Source organism: Pelophylax lessonae, assembly GCF_965119305.1.
Source record: "Pelophylax lessonae genome assembly, chromosome: 3".
NCBI classification, from domain to species: domain Eukaryota; kingdom Metazoa; phylum Chordata; class Amphibia; order Anura; family Ranidae; genus Pelophylax; species Pelophylax lessonae.
The window spans coordinates 539,124,868-539,141,238 of NC_138770.1; positions in this window are offsets into that span (position 1 = coordinate 539,124,868).

Genomic DNA, 16,371 nt, shown 5'->3' on the forward strand with positions numbered 1-16,371 from the left:
ATCTAAACATGGTAACTTGCCTTTATAAGCGTTTAGTTTATACGTTTTCAATGGGGATAAATTTCTGACCAGTTTACAATGTAAAAATGCTTCTAAGCGCAAACGCTGCTAAAAGCGCGCATTAAACACGTCAAAATGGACATTTTTAAACGTCAGTTACTAGCTGTCAAGTTCCAGCGCTCAGGAGAGGTTTTCAAATGTCCCGTGTACATGAAGCCTTAGGGTCTTTTATGTAAAGCAGCAACATGACTACTGTATAGTGCTTTAACACAGTGCTTAAAGTGTTTGTAATACTAAAATTTACTAAAAAATACTAAAAAAATCTTTGTGTAATCCATGTGTGCTTAGCACCAAAAAAAAAAAGTCTCACTAAAACAAATATTGTATATTATCTGCTTTTCTGATCACCTTCCCACCCCCAGCCTGTGATTGGACAGTGGAGCAGCAGCATATTTATTAGCCTATATCTCTGCTCACTCTGCTGCTGTTAGTCACTTACCTGTCAGCACATGTGCCCCACATTGGCTCCTCCTGCTTCCCCTCCCATTCCCAGTCTGAGCTACACAAAAGATTACAAGAGGCTATTACCAAGTCAAATTCAGGTATGTATGCTTGTTGTATTCACAGTTAATTTTTCATTTGATTTTTCATTCAAGGTTAGTTATTTTTAATTTTGTTGCATTTATGCCATTTCTTTTAAACCTGTCTAGAGTTCTTCCTTAAAGATTAAGTCTACTTTCAGGAGGAAAAAATAGCAAACAAAGAAAAAATAATATAGCGTATACAATTGCGACACAAGTCATATTGTGGTTGAATGTTATTAAACATTTCCTTTTCAATCTGCAGCTCTGTAATTTTCTTAAAATGCAATGCAATATGGCTACCTGGAGTTGTTCTATAAACAGAATGTGTACTGACCACACCCCAGAAACATAATTTCGTGCTTGTGTGATTGGCTCACCAATGTTCCCAGAAGTCTGCACTAAGATACAAGTTCGATTTCAGGCATCCCCTGCATACTTCTAATAGGAAATAACGTCTAAAGGGATGCAGGCCCAGCAGCTTTCTTTGATAGTGCCCTGCAGGTGCACAGCTGATTGATAATTATGAAACCACTCCCATTAGACTCACTTTCCCACAAGGATACAGACAAACACACAAGGATTTCTTTAGAATAACAAAAGGTAGGAATCTGTAATAAAGTTTGTTAAAATCCTTGCAATGTACAGAGATCACCCAGAGGGGAACATTTTTTTTCTCAACAAAAGTGGAGTTACGCTTCAAAGTGCTCCTGTGCCAAAACTATGGACATTTTACATATTACTAAATGTAGTGTTGAAACAATCCATCCCTGACCTCTCCTGCTGCTATTAATCTGAAGTTTAAGGGTATATACACGCAGACGTTTGCAGGCACAGGAGAGATCTTGTATAACACTTGTGAGGTGTCCCAGGTGGAGTATAAAGTAGGCCATAGAAGTGCAAAGCTGTATGTTTTTGCACTTGTGTAAACACGTTTTCTCTTTTGCATCAGTGTTTTACCTGCCCCATTACCTTTTTATGTTTTTTTAGTTTTTGGAAAGGTTTAAATCTGTGTGGTTACTGTATTGATCTGGTAGAGTCAGTTTCCCCTAATTTCCCATTTCATGAGCTCAAGCCTTGAAATAAACCCTCCCCAAAAAGAGTTATCATTAAAGTAGAACTTTATGCAAAACATTTTTTTTTCATTTTGGTTAGTGAAAGAGAGGGTTATACCCCTGTCAGATTTTTTTTTCATTGTCTGTGTTCAGTTGTGGAGATGAAAGTGAAGGGAGGTCCCTGCAAATTAGGAACTAACATCTCTTTTGGAAGATTTCCCCTCTATTACTTTTCTGGGGATAACCTGAAATTTGGGGATTTGTTTTAACTTTCACAGTCAATGATAATGGAAAACAGGACAAATAGAGAGGGTGAATCCCCTCAACGGGAGTACAGACAGCAATAACAACTGACCAGAGTTTTTTTTCTCTCTGCACTCTATTTAGAACTAAGGTTTTGAAACAGGTTCTAAGATTACTTATGTTTAGACAGGGCTTTTTTTCTCAGAGAATAGGTGCAGGAACTCCCCCTTTCTGAGTCACTTCTTGTCTTCGCTCCCTACCTACCTCTGAGCGCCATCCCTTGGTTCCTCCCCCACCCACCTCCCAGTGCTGCCTCTTTTAGAGAATGCAGAACTAACTATTTTTTTTGTGGTGATAATATAATTTGTATGGAATTTGTTATAAACAAGAAAAGCAGTAAAATAGATTATCCGCAGCCAGCAACAATAGATCCCGAACAATTGACCCCCAAGCAACATAAGCCCTCTCCCCCCCAGCAATAATATATTCCTCACCAGCAACAATAATTGACCTGCCCAGCAATAATAGACCACCGTGCAAAATAGATAATCTTCTCAGGAAGAATAGATCCCCCAGCAGCCAGCATCAATGATTCTTCAGAACACCCCAGCACCCCTTGCCATTACATGCATTCAGTGCTTGAGGCCCCGTTGCAAAAAAGCCCTGTGTTTAGATGATTATTGTCACATATGTATAAAAAATGTAGACTACAATTTCCTTTTAACCACTTAAGCCCCGGAGGATTTGGCTGCTCAAAGACCAGAGCCTATTTTGCGATTCGGCACTGTGTGACTTTAACGGACAATTGCGCGGTCGTGCGACGCTGTACCCAAATGAAATTGACGTCCTTTTTTTTCCCACAAACAGAGCTTTCTTTTGGTGCTATTTGATCACCTGTGCAATTTTAACTTTTTGCGCTATAAACAAAAAAAGAGCGAAAATTTTAAAAAATTGATTGCGGGAGATTGCGAGTGACCGGTGGACATCGGACCCGCCGGTCACACACGCGGGGATGCAGGGGAACGAGCGGGGGCGCTTGCCCCCTACAGGCACCTGGGCTAGCTAGGTAGTACTACGTCACTTTGCCCAGGAGGGGCTGACTGCCGCAGTAAATATTCTGTGGACGGCCGGCAAGTGGTTAAAGAGTAACCCCACTTTTGTTGGAAAAAAAAACACCCCCTCTGGGTGATCAATGAACATTTCAGGGATGTTAAACTTTGTAGCAGAGTCCTGCCTAGTTTGCTCTGAAGAAAATCTGTTTGTTCCAATATGTCCTTTGTATACTGATTCTAAATGGGAGGGCTGGTTCATTGTAATAATCTAATACAGATAGAGAGTTGCAGAAGAACTGCGCTTAGAGAGTATGTACAGCGACCGTCACTCCACTAGACATAGAGTGCAAAAAACAAAAAATAAACCATAGTGCAGTGCTAAAAAGTGATAAACCTGTAGTAATAATTACTAAAACAACGATATGACTCTCAATATCATAAAATCATGTGAGGTGTCCATAGTGATAAAAAAAGGCAGAAGCTAGGCTCCCGGTATATGGCTAACCACATTAGGCAAATTAATATAAAAAACGTGTAGCACTAAATAGTAATGAGTATCAAAGAAAATTCACCTTGAGTTTTTGGCACCTTGGTCACTGCACCACACACACTTTTTTCGCACCTGCCTCTTGGGATGGGCCTTTTGGCTGGCACCAGAGGAGTTTTTTATTCCTGGCCGGGGGGGGGGGCCTGTCAAGGTCTTGCACTTTGACACTACCCGCACTTCTCCACTTCCCCTCCCCCACTCTTTTTCTTTGTTGTGTGTCCACTTTGTCTTTTTGGTTGTCACTTGCACGATTAGTACGGCGTAGGTCTGCCCTGAACTTCTTGGGAGGGGGTGGATATGTATGGCCTTCTGGCTTAGTTCGCCCTCTCTCATTGGGTCTCCCTTCTGGGTAGCCCCACCTAGTACTTGGGGTGAGCTGTTTTGGCAGTCCCCCTGGAGAACGGGTCTGCCTGGTTTCGGCTGGGCTGGCCATAGTGAGTACCTCAATCCCTGTCAGGAGTCTTGCGCCCCAGGGGAACAGGGTCAGGGCCCTTCGTTCTCGGAGGAGGGCCATGTGTATTTTTTACTGGACTATTGATTATTGATTTTCCTCTTGACACTTAAACTCAAGAATCCTAATTTTCAATTTTCTGTTTTGTATTATTGTTCACTTTCTACATTTTTTATGGACACTTCACATGGTTTTATGATATTGAGAGTCATATCGTTGTTTTAGTAATTATTACTACAGGTTTATCTCTTTTTAGCGCTTCACTATGGTTTATTTTTAATCATCTGATACACTCTATATGTTCTGATGAGAAAAGCTGCAGTGTCTGTATTCCTTTAGGTATTTAATCTTTAAGTAGTATCTCCCCAAAACTAAAATTTCTCTTGCAAATGATGCGTCAAATTTGACATGTGTCTTGTGCAGACTTCTGGGAGTACATCAGTGAGTCAATCAAACAAGCAGATAATTACATTTATGGAGGCGTTCTGTGCACTAACTATGAAATTTACAGAAAATTGCAATGGTTGCAGATTAAAAAGGAAAGGTAATTTATAATAATATTAAAGAGGAAGTAAACCCTCCTCTACAACTTGTACCTATAGGTAAGCCAATATTAAGGCTTACCTATAGGTACTGTAAATATCTCCTAAACATGCACAGTTTAGGTGATATTTACCTTACATGTAGCCAGTGACGTCACTGGCGCATGCGCTCTGAAGGAACGGCCGCTGGTGCCGTTTCTTCAGAGCCCCGTGCCGTGACCGTTGGCTCCTGCGCAGTTGCGCGGGAGTGACGTCACCGCGGCTCCGGCCAATCAGATGGCCGGATGCCGCGATCCCGGAAGACGGGCGACTGGACATCTCGCCCGTCATACAGGTGAGCGGGCGGCACGGCGGGTGCTCGTTCTTAGGTAAGTATTTCATAATGAGCTAGTATGCGATGAATACCAGCTCATTATGTGTTTGTCTTTCAGGTTGCAAAAAAAAAAGTTTCATGGGTTTACAACCTCTTTAAAGTAGAACTATAGGCAATTTTTTTTTTTTCATTTTGGATAGAGTAAAGGCCCGTACACACGTGCCGATCGTCGGCCGACAGATCGGCCGTCAAATGTTCACGGCTGTCGTGTTTGTTGTTTGTCTGTTGAAAAGTGCTCAAAACTTGCCCAGGACTTTTGTCTGCAGACAGAAAATGACGTCACTACGTTCCACGCACGTTCGCCGCTACAAAAGAGGAAGTGAGTGTTTGGCCGTGACCCTTCTGGGCATCTCGCGCTGATTTCGGTAGCATTTGTTTGGTTGACGACATTTCGCTATTTTCCGAGACATCGTTCGAGAATTCATTATGGCGACCGTGAATTCGACCCTTGCTGTCGTTAGTGTTGGAGTTTTGGCTCTGAGACAACGTACGAGCAATAGGAAGAAGAAGCGGACCTCCTGGACGAAAAATTGGTTGCTTAACCGTGATCAATTTTCTCATATGTCCTTGCTGAGGGAGCTCCAGGAAAATAATCCTGATGACTTCAGGAATTATTTGAGGATGACGGATCCCATCTTTTACCGTCTTCTTGCCCTGGTGTCCCCCTATATTCTGAAGCAGGATACTTGTATGCGGGTTGCAATTACTCCTGAGCAAAGGTTAATTGCGACTTTGAGGTATCTTGCAACAGGGAGAAGCCTGCAGGATCTGAAGTTCACCACAGGCATCTCCCCCCAAGCACTTGGAGTCATCATCCCTGAGACCTGCTCTGCCATCATCAAGGTCTTGCAGAAGGACTATATCAAGGTATGTTTTATGTTTTACATTACATGTATTAGTCGTTTCACCCGAATTATGATGTTTTTGGATGTACAGCAATTGACACAGGCCATTATTTTGTAACTACCCTCTGTCTGCATGCACATAGTAGTAAAGATGTAGATTATCGTAACCATTTTTAAAATTACCCACTAACCACCCCAGCATTCTCTCCTATGTGTCCCTAAACGCATTGCCTGTTAACAGTATTTAGAATTGGGGTCATTTTATTACTTTCCCTCAAACAATTATTCCTTGGCCAATGTTTTAGTACCTAGTTTATGATTTATCTTAAATACATCAGTCCATCCATTCCCACCTATGATTGTGTATATTTATGTAATGATGTTAAAACCTTCACTGACCACAAGCCCTTATTGATGTATAAATGCATAGTTTTACTTACCCATCCCCCCACCCACATGCTAGATCTCAAAGTCAGCATATACCAAAGCTCAAGCTCAGAGGTCTTCAAACTATGGCCCTCCAGTTGTTCAGGAACTACAATTTCCATCATGCCTAGTCATGTCTGTGAATGTCATAGAATTACAAGGCCTCATGGGATGTGTAGTTCTGCAACAGCTGGAGGGCCGTAGTTTGTAAATCTCAGCTTTAGCTGGTGAGTATAATGGGCCATACACACTATAAGATTGTCAGAACAATTGATCCTTCCGATTTACCAAAACCAGATAATATGAGGTCAAACAAACACTTTCAAATCCTATGCAATCTGGCAGGCCCTTGCACTACATAGAAAAGGTAAATCTGCAGGAAAAAGTCTTCAGAGAATCTTATAGTGTGTATGGCCCTTTACAATATAAGAACAATAGGAGGTTGAAAATGAATGTATGTAGATGTTACATCCCCAACTCCAAACGATTGCCTTCCTGTTGTTTTTATTTTTTCAAAGATGCATAAGCATTTAACAGACAACTGTGTGTGTAATTAATAATGTGATGTGCTCAAGCACTAAATCTTCATTTTTTTTTGTTTTTCCCCCACAGTTCCCTTCAAACGCAGAGCAATGGCTGGAGATTGCTGCTCAATTTCTGGAGAAGTGGAATTTTCCCAATTGTGGGGGTGCTATTGATGGGAAGCACGTCCGCATTGTCCCCCCTCCGAATTCCGGCACATTTTTTTATAATTATAAAGGATTTTTTAGTATAGTCATGCTAGCCATAGTTAATGCAAAATATGAGTTTATTTATTTGGATATTGGCAAAAATGGCCGCAATTCTGATGGGGGAGTTATTGAGCAGACGGAGTTCGCTCGTCGTCTGCATAACGGCACTCTGAACCTGCCATCCAGGGAGCAAACTGTTGAGGGTATGAGCTTTGTTTTTATCGCAGATGATGCTTTTGCGCTTGGGGAGCATCTCAGGAAGCCCTACCCTCAGAGGAACCTCACCCCCGACCAAAGGATTTACAACTACTGGTTGTCCAGAGCTCGCAGAGTTGTGGAGAATGCCTTCGGGATAATGGCCAACCGGTTTCGGATATTCCTGACGTCCATACACCTGGCACTGTACAAAGTGGATAACGTGGTCTTGTGTTGCTGCATTTTGCACAACTTCCTACGCAGGAATGTACACAATTATGTATTGCAGCAACTGGATACTGACCCTGCTATGCCAGGTACAAGTGGAGAGGCCCAACCTCCTGACCAAGTGGAGTCCATGACGTCAATGCAAGTTGGACGGTCAGGATTGGCATCACACAGGGCCCGTCAGATCCGCCAGGAATATCTGGACTATTTCGTGGGGAGAGGAGCTGTGTCCTGGCAGCAATCACTGTCACACAACCAATAAACTTCTATAAACTATTTTACACACAAGATAAATGTCATAGAGCTAAGATTTTTGAAGACATTAAACCAAAATTGCAATGATTCTGTATTGTGGATTCTAATCATTTGGGCACATATGCCAAACATAATTTATTGGGTTAATCATGTGTTATATATGTGTGACTTTGCAAGGGTTAATACATTTATCAGTGTGTTTCTTTACTGTAGTCTCTCACCAGCTGATCCAAAGTGATGATGGCCATGTGTTATTTTTTACCCAGTGGTGTAAATACAAGGGCCTTCTGCACCCCACAAAATTTCCACAAACCCTGTCACATTGAGAACTAGGTCACACCCAAGGTTCATCTAATGTCACCTTACATTGGTGGTCATTGTCCAGAAGTTGCCCATACTATATATTTCATATAATACATTAGGGTATTAACAACGTACCTACACCTGTTATGTTGTGGTCATTTATGACATCCTTCTCACTGCCCACCAATGTTAGGATATGTCAGTGTTATGTGAAACTTGATCATTGTTCATCTCAAAGTGTTATATATTGGTAATGGAAAGTGAACTAGAGCAACGAACAAGCAATACACTATAGATTACACTGATCTCCCTACACTGATTGCTACTGGCAATATCAATGCCATATTGAATCCTAGGACTGCTAGTACCTTGAGTGTTGAGTCACACTTATGCGATGCGGGAAGTCTGCGACTTTGCATCCTTCCTGCATCGCATAAGGGTGACCCGCCACTAACTTTTTCAACAGGATTGTATTACACAAGTGTGAAGCACTGTGCGATCCAATCCTGATACATCAGAAACAAAGTGTATGTCTCAATTCGCACTGCACTCGCACAAAAGTCGCACATGATGCATTTATTCAGCTGCATCAGGATAGGATCGCACAGTCGTTCCCACTTGTATGATCCGATCCTGTATGAAATGTCAGATCGCACTGTGATATGCGTTAAAACTGGTGGGATCTTTAACATTTAATTGACACCTCCAGCAACTCGCATATGGCAGAGTCCAAAATGCTTTCATTAACATGGAAATATGTGAATAGGACAGCCATCATACATTTAGTGCTTCTTTACACAGCTTTAGACCTGGACCCCCCAACGAAAGTCAAATAAAGAATTGAACACACATTGTTGAATGTAAAAGTTTTTTTGTAAGAAACATTCACAGGGTTAGGGTTAGGGTTAGGGTTAGGGTGTTCTAAAGTGTTTTTCCCAAACGTGGGTACACTCTTAACAACTGAGTGTCATCAACATATCATAAAATATTACAAAACATTTGTAATAAAAGGAACCAATAAAAACATTAAAAACGTTGATAAAATGTTTTAAAATTTGGCAATCATGTCCACAAAATCGCGCATTTTGGATTGCAATGCCGTTGCTGTTTCCTTTATTTGCTCGAGGTCTGAGCAACATTGGAGAGCCTCACGTGTTAATTTTGCCAAAGTGCAACTAAGTAAATCATGATCTGTAAAAAAATAAAAAAACTGAGTCAATGTGAATCACCTACATGAGGTCATAATAGAGAAACATTTGGTGTCCAGGTTATATTAAATTACTCTCGAGTTAATACCTACCCTGTTCTTATGCTCTTTTGCCCTAGGCTCTTCTTCTTCCTCCTGTCCTCCTCTGATGCTGTTGCTGATGATTCTGCCGGTCTCCTGAGCTTACTATATATTCATTAGGGGTGTAAACGCATGATGACGTCATTGTGAGGGCATGGTCGTAATGTATATATATTAAGCTGCAGAGACCAGAGATGGGCAGAATGCACGGCAACAGCATCAGATGAGGACAGGAGGAAGAAGAAGAGCCTAGGGCAAAAGAGCAGACAACATAAGAGCAGAAGATTGGACAGCAGAAGAGTGGAGAGGAGAAGATCCAAAGAGCAGAGTGGAGAAGACCAGATGAAGATATTTAAGAACATTTCATAAACGTCTCCTGTCGTTATTCACATACACTTCCATTTATGTGGTTAATGTGTTGGTGGTACTATGTACCCCATACACATTCACATAGGGATTGGGGTTTGGGATCTGGGGGCCACCCTTTGTTAAAGGTTGCTTCCAAAGTCCTAGGAACCCCCTGGCCGCATGACCCCCCAAAACCACCAGACAGGGTTGTGGGGATGAGGCCCTTGTCCTCCTCTACATGGGAGCAAGGTGCTTTTGGGTGTGCGGTGCAGAGCCCCCCTTGCCCAAAGCAACAAACCCCCCCATGTTGAGGGCATGTGTCCTGCTGTGGTCCAGGGGGTGTTTGGTCCACTTGCTCATCCCCTTTCCTGGCCTGACAAGCTGCATGCTTGGATAAGGGTCTGGTATGGGTTTTGGAGGTAACCCACGCTGTCTTTTTGTTGTGGGCCTACCCTCAAACTCAATACCACACACAAAGGGCCTGCTTGGGAACTTGGGGGGGACACCCACGGTGGGTTATTCAATTTTTCTGTGTAGTTCCCCCTCAAAAATCTTCACAGCGCAAGTGGCCCCGCAAGTCAGAGCATCCTGATCCGACTTATGGTGCGACTTCCATTCAAATAAAGAGGCTCCCATAGTGAACTAGTGTTGACAATTGGAGGCTAAAAATAACACTGATAAAAATCATTATGAAAAAACCTACGTGGGCACACTTGGTCCAGGATCGTCCACATTTTCGGATGTGCCCGCAACGCTGCTTGCCAAGTTGCCAGGAGATCTGGGTTCTGACATGGCTGGGGATGCCACATCCTTGCATGACGCAACATCTGCAATGTAAATTTGTAAGGGAATACAAGAATATAAGGTTAAACAATCATTGCAAATACACATATTTCGATGATCCCACTACCCAAAAATCTGTGCCTACCAACCTTCTTGTTGCTCTGGTGTCTGGTCACTTGTTGGCTCCACCAGGATTATTTCAGGCATAATGTCTTCATCTACATAATACAAAAAAGTTTCCATATCATAAAAGTCACAAGAGGTACATTTGTTAGGACATGGTGCCCTGCTTGATAGCTATTTTAGTAACAAATATGAAGACATGTACATGGTTATCTACTAAAAATATGGTACATTAATGTTTGACTGTGCATAGGAACCAATTACCTTTTGTAGAATCTGTGCCACCATCTGGGCCCATGTCCTCATCTTCTTCCGCAACTGCAGATGGAGCTGCCAAACCTCTCCTCCTCCTTTGCCATTGTTTGGCACGGAGTTTTCTTTTTTCTCCTATTTAAAGGTTTGAATAATAATCTGTGATTAATATGAATGTTCGTAGAGAAGATTCGTGCAGGAAAGAACGTTCGTTGCAACACAATACATATATTTTTAACTATGGCTTCATGACTTTTAATGTAATATACTAAAAAATCAACAATAGATCGATCTAATCACGACATGACAACTAAAATGAGTAATAGTACTTTTTACATAGACATTATAATCTAGACATGTTAATACAACATACACAAAATGTAAATAAACATATTGCATGTTAAAACAAAACAAAAATATATAAAACTTACTTTTTTTCAAAATCCGATGGATTTGGCCCAGCTAATCCTGCTCACGGTGTTTGAGGTCGGACCATCGTTTCCTAATTTGATCTTTCGATCGCTCCACACCATATTTTTGGTCAAACAGGCCACCACCTTATCCATTATGTGATCTTTCCTGGCATTGGGCCGATCGTAATTTGCCAACTTCCCATCATAATCCATTTTTTCTAAAATGGAGACCATCTCCACCATTTCCCCCTTGGTCATGGGTGTAGCCCTTGTTTTTCTGGTGGCCCAATCACTTCTGCCCACATTAGTAGAGCTCTCAGATCGTTGAGACATGGTTCTTGCCAACGATTATTCCACTGCCTCAGGTGTGTGAGTGTTGCATGTAGGCCTGATCTTCGGCACGTACACACCCCTGCAGAAGCCCGCCACTGGAGGAGGAGTTGACGCATGCGCTGTATTTAAAGGACGCCAGATCTTTTGGCCGACGATTCGCTAGCGGACATATCGATGGTTGGAGCACGATCGATCGGCGAATCACGACTTTTCCCCACAAACAAAGGTACGACTTTTTTATTAGAAAGTGTGTGTTTTGGGCCCTATACAGCTTTTATTAGGAATATCTTTATTATGTCCCAAAATACATGCTATTTTAATATGTTTTGTGTTGTGTTGTGTCTTGCAGGCATATACTGTCCTGCAAAATGGTGGACAATTTCACCAGCCATAATTTCCTCATCAGCTTCATAGATGAATTCAGGCAACTGCCCTGTTTGTGGCAAGTCAAGTCTGCAGACTACAAGAACAAACACCTCAGAAAACAGGCCGTGGATCATTTAGTGGCCTTCTACAAGCCCGTCTATCCTGCGGCAAATGTCAAGTATATCCGAAAAAAAATAATAGTATTCGCACTGCATACAGGCGAGAGGTGAAAAAAAATTGAAGAGTCCACCCAGTCTGGAGCAGCTGCACAGAATATACATGTACCACGGCTGTGGTATTTTGACAACCTCAGGTTCCTGGCAGACACGGTGGAATCCAGGCCATCCATTTCCACACTGCCTTTGACTTCGGCAGAGGGCTCAGTGTCTGTCGATCCCAGCCAGGATGAAGATATCCTAGAGGGCAATTTGACTCAGGTATGGCATTTCACAATATATTGTCTGCTAAAAATGTAATCATGTAACAAAATTATAAGCTAAACCATAATTTACCCTTTATGTAAACGGGCATAGCAAGGGGTTGGCATGACAGGCAACCGCCAGGGGTGCAGGCCAGGGGGGGGGGGGGTGTCGCAAAAACATTGGCATTGTTTTAGTGATTTTTTAAACAATCCACTCAGCCTGCACACCCCAGAACCCCCAGTTTGCAGGCGGATTCATGCAGGTGTAAAACATTGAGAGCTGCTTCATGCAGGTGTAAAACATTGAGAGCTGCTTCATGCAGGTGTAAAACATTGAGAGCAGCTGAGCCAACAGACCAGGAGACTGAGACTGCCTCTCACTGCATCCCCAGCACACCTCTGGTCTTACAAACACTGCTGCATCCCCAGAACACCTCTGGTCCTAACAAACACTGCTGTAGCCTCAGCATTCCTCTGGCTCAACCTTTTTTAAAACAAAACTAACAAACTAACAGATCCTGCAAATGATACATCCATCCTTGCTTCCATGTCTCTGGTCTCTCACTCCAGGTCAGCAAGGCAGGTGGCTCCCTTATTCCTGTTTCCCTGCAACGCTTTACCCTCAATGCCCTACATCAAGCCCTCTGCAAGTTCAGGCCCCTCTCTCTCTGCAACCCCCCTCCTCTCTCTCTCACACCCCCTCTTTCTTTCCCTCTCTCTATCTCTCACCCCTCTCTTTCTTGTTTTTCACACCTGAGACAATGATTGCCCACTAGAGAGCTCTACACTGGGCAAACAAGGGACAAATGAGAAACTTTGAATGCCCTTTTAGATTTTTTTGGGGGGTTACATTTTTACATTGATCTTGGGGGGGGGGGGGGTTGTTGCCAAATACAGCTCCTCAACAAGGGCACTGGAGACCCTGGATACGCCACTGTATGTAAAGTCTGCTATTTGTTCACAATAATATAACAAACATGCATTTTTATATACACTATAACATTCTAATCAATTGTTCATTTCATCAACAGGGAAGTGTCACTGAGGAGGAGCCAGGTTGCAGCCAGGAGCCTGTGGAGCCCTTGGAACTCTTTCCAGCACCACCTCCTCCTGCCAAACGGAGGCAAAAGAGGAAGCACGTGGATGATAACACAGACGAATTTATACATGAGGCCACCATAGCCCTCCGTAGGAAACCGGAGGCAAATGAGTCCTTCGGGAACATGACGGGCAAAATTTTAGGGCAGGTGGACCTCATGCAGTGTCACTATGCCCGAAAAATCATTTTGGATGTGCTGCAAAAGGCGGAAAAGGGCTTCCTTACAGAGCACAGCCACGCATGTGAGGAGCACCCATGCCCTCCACCTCCACAACACCCACCACCTCGCCAAATGCCACATGGCCAGTGGCAATATGGCCAGCATGATCCAAACCTGCCCTCATGGCAGCCGGATTACAGTTATCAGCAGTTATAATTTTTGTACCCTATTATTTAGTTTACCCCTGTTTGTCATTTTCTAATTTATTTTAGTCCAAATGGACCTTTTTTATGTTTCGGTTTTAAATACGGGAAGTATTAATGTTTTCTTTTGTTTTTTTCTGAGTTCCAAAAATAAAGAAATTTGGAAATAAAAAATGGATTATCTTAATTTGTTAACATGTTTAATATTGTGCATAACCAGCAAAATATGTTTTATACATTAATTCATAAAAGAATAAAGGGTCATATCAATAGTTAGATCTTTGCTGACAAAATACAAAGATAATGGTGAAGAGTTAAAATTATTTAATTCTAAAATTTGATAGAACAGATAGAATAGACAAACATTATCTTCATCATAACAGAACACATGCCTTTTTATTAGAAAAGTATTGAATTATGAGCAGCATCTTCCTTCTTCTCACATTTATCAAGATGAGCATGTGCTCCGCATTTCACATATTTTTTGGCCTGCCGCGAGCCGAAAGTTCTTTCTGGATAAAATGTTGAGTTTACTTGAGAAAATTCTTCCGGGACCTTATTTGGTTCTGAACATGCGTGTTGAGATTTGTAGCTGTGTGTCGGCCGAATTCTGTACTGACTGGCGAACAATCGGCCACTCTGGTGTCGGCATACAAAAATTTTAATGCTTGCATGACAGATTCTTGTCGGCCGAATGTGCGCTGTCGGCTGTCGGAGGCATCATACTAACAAGCCTACAATCGGCAGATCGGTCGTCGGCCGAAGCTTTTCGGCCGACGATCGGTACGTGTGTACGGGCCTTAAGGGTTCTAACCCTTCTCAGATTTTTTTCCCCATCTGTGTCCCATTGAGGAAATTTCCCTTCAATTCCTGTCTCATAGCCGAAGGGGAAGTGAGAGGAAGTCCCTTCAAATTAAGGGATTCCCTTGGGGACCCCTAGGTCACCAGAACTAGTGCCCCTATTGGAAGATTTCTTCTCCGTTACTTTTCTGGGGACAACCCAAATTTAAGGATTTTCTTTTACTTTTACTGATAATGGTAAACAGGACAGCTGGAGAGAGTGAATCTCCTTAATGGGGGCACAGACAGCAATAAAAACTGACAGGGGTTCTAAACCCTCTCAACACTATCCAAAACTGGAACAAAAAAAGTTTTGCCTTTAGATATACTTACATTTGCAATATGGCTTGTGTAGCAATTGTATATGCGGTATTTTTTTTTTTTTTATTTGTTATATTTTTATCACAGAAGTGGAGTTACCCTTTAGCTTGACTAAAGATAAAAATTCTTCAAAGGAATTTATCTCTAGATAGGGCACTGAGCTGCACTGCAGACTGCACATATTAAAAGAAAGTTCACATTTAGTCTGTACTGCAAACAGAAATAGTGCAGATTTATGAGATAAATCTCAGTAATATCTTTTCTAAACAGAACTGCTCCGGAAAATAAAATGCCTGAAGTTCTCTTCAGTACACACACGGGAAATCTATTCTGTTTGCACTAATCTTTTATGTCCTCAATGCAACATGTCAGATCTGTAAGAACATCTGTAATATTACAAATGTAAGTAGAAACAATGCAATTACTAGAAAGATATTATCATGTGTATAGCAGCATAAGTAAGGTATAGTCTGTGAAGAGTTGAGATAGGTAGCCTCATTCGACGTTCTTCTTTCAAAAATGTTTTTTTTTTTTTTATGTTCTGCAAAAGTGGAAGAATTTCAAATTGTCACTGAATTGTACAAAGCCTGATTTCTGATAACCTGGGGATGTATAACCCTCCCCCCCAAACTCTCTACACTCTTATCATTGTTCAAGATGGTTTCTATGTATTTACAATCCAAGAGTGAAGGACAAAAGCCTAGCAGGGTTGTATAGTGGAGAAATACAGCTTCTATCAAATGTACATGACCTGCTAGGACTTTATTCTCAGAGAAGGGTATACCATTTGTGGAGACTGTGGAGCAGTACAAGGGCCCTCTGGGATTCAGGGATTATTTTCACTAGATATTGGACCTCTCCCATTTTAATATTGACCTGGACTTTGCTCACATCGTGACCAAGCAGAGTAGAAGCCTGAGGCATCCTTTATGATGCTGTAACCATTCTCCAGGTTTGTATTAGGCAAGTGGTGTTGGGTAGTGGCCACCTCCTCACTTTCTACCTAACTGGCTCAGACATGTAAAGTATTTCTCTGAATTCTCCCCTCTTGGACTGGAAGCAGTGGAGGTTGTCTCTGATACCAGTTTTACATTATGAGCCATGAGTTCAGTCCACTCTTCATATCTATCAATCTATATTTCCGTCTGTCCATTGAAAAGTGAATTGAGCAAAGTTCGGTTTGCTGGACTGTAGCAAAACATTTGAAAAAATCCACTAAACCCATACATTTTTTTGGGTATTTTTCAAGGCCAAATTGCAATATTTTGGAACATTGGTTAAAAAAGGGAACTGCTAAAGGAGACATGTAGCAATGCAAAAAAAATGTAAAATACCATTAAGCAGGAATCTTTTAATGTCGTTTAACCCTTTCATGATGAAGGGTAAACATTTTAACACCTGAACACAGTTTTTCAAATTTGACATGTTGGCAAAATTGTATTTAAGGCATCATCAGAGCAAGTTAGAATATCCAGATAAATGACACATTTTTTTTATTTTTTTCATGACAAAATGGACTTTCATTTGATGAAAAATGGCAATAGATATCTCCTGATTTTTTTTTTTTATCATCCAAAAAAAAAAAACTTGCACA